General features: G+C 40.5%; 1 non-coding gene across 1 annotated transcript; it reads right to left on the bottom strand.

Annotated features, from left to right (window-relative positions):
* Positions 1 to 1,056: 1,056 nt before the first annotated feature.
* Positions 1,057 to 1,160, bottom strand: LOC113813248 (U6 spliceosomal RNA). The gene has a single exon (XR_003476376.2). It is a non-coding gene; the product is annotated as a U6 spliceosomal RNA (small nuclear RNA).
* Positions 1,161 to 1,710: the final 550 nt, after the last annotated feature.

The following is a 1,710-nucleotide window of genomic DNA, read 5'->3' as shown; positions in this document are numbered from 1 at the left end:
GGTCTTTCCTTTTGCCCTTATTTGTTTTTTTCTTCTTCCAATTTCGTTTGTTGTTTGTAGTTTATAAAATGAATATCAGAAAATTCTAAGATTTTGTGTACATATAGATACACATACACACACACAGAAATAAACACAGACACACACACACATGCATACACGAATACAAATATATATATATATATATATATTGTAATAAGGTTGGGAGCGCGGAGTTGGTGGAATGAAAGAGGTCTTACCTTGCTGGTTTATTGGGGGAAGAAAGATGTGACCCCACGAGAGACCCCATGCCCCACGTGCCGAGGGCGGAGGGTGACCTGCCCTCTTCTGCGTCTGCTCCTGTTCTCCTATCTGCTCTGTCTCTCGTCTCTCCAATCTGCATGACGAGACGTCCTTTTATCCAGCGATTCCTGTCCTGGGCTTCTGGATTTTGGGGTGTGAGTTCCGGCCGTGACAAAGGGGGAGAGTTCGCCGGAATTGCTCGAGGGGGAGAAAGTTCCTTGGGCAACAAAGTGCGATGCCAGGAAGGAAGGTAGCTGTAAGGGCCTAGGTGCGAGGGGGAAACATTCGGCTTGACCATATCGTTGACATATATATATATATATATATATATATATATATATATATATATATATTGTTTTTTTTTCTTTCTTTCTTTCTTTTTCTTTTTCTTTTTTTTCTTTCTTTCTTTCTTTCTTTTTTTTCTTTTTTCTTTTTTAATGATTATTATGATGATAATAAGGATGATAAATATATGATTATAACTATAATGATAATGTATTTAATAATAACAATATCAGTGATGATGATTATCTCAAAGTCAAAGTTGGTCCCATATCCATCTGGACGTAAGGAACATGTCTTGTAGAGAAACATGCTTACTAAACCGCGGGATGATGCGATAGGGTGACCTGTTCCTTTCCGCCCCGACTTTGACCCTAGCATGCTGACGTCAGCATACCAGTGCTCATTCACGGCTGAGTCGACTGGGAGGGGCAGCCGGGCGCGAACCCAGGACCATGAGATTCCAAGTCAGTGCTCTACCATAAGGAAAAAAAAAAAGTGGAACGCTTCACGATTTCGCGTGTCATGCTTGCACAGGGCTATGCTAATCCTCTCTGTAACGTTCCAATTTTAGTATATGCACTGCCGAAGCAAGATGATTATCTACATACTAATAAAATCAACTGATGGCGTAATCACTCTCTGCTTATCTTGCCAGCGCAGACAAACCAATCTAGTCACGCTTAGTTTTTATCAGGAATCACTATTATCATCGCTGATCTTTGCCCAATATGTTTCATTATTGCCAGACTTCATATAGACAATGTTGAATGTCTGGACAGATACGAGGGCGTTTTTTTGTGTCTGTCTGTTTGTCTTTGTTTTGTGTATCTGTCTTTCTGGTTCTCACTCTCTCTCTGTTGTGTTTGTCTACCTGTTTGTCTGTCTTTGTGTTGTGTCTATCTGTGTCTGGTTCTCTATCTCTCTGTGCTTTCTCTCTCTCTCTCTCTCTCTCTCTCTCTCTCTCTCTCTCTCTCTCTCTCTCTCTCTCTCTCTCTCTCTCTCTCTCTCTCTCTCTCTCTCTCTCTCTGCTCTGTCTCCCTTTCATTCTAATCAACTGACTACTAATATTGCCATACCTTTTTTCCAAACTAATATTCAATATTTTCTACCGTTTTTTTCCTACTTTGAACACGAGCTTTATTT

This window comes from Penaeus vannamei, chromosome 41, assembly GCF_042767895.1.
Source record: "Penaeus vannamei isolate JL-2024 chromosome 41, ASM4276789v1, whole genome shotgun sequence".
NCBI lineage: Eukaryota > Metazoa > Arthropoda > Malacostraca > Decapoda > Penaeidae > Penaeus > Penaeus vannamei.
This window is presented reverse-complemented; position numbering and strand designations above follow the sequence as displayed.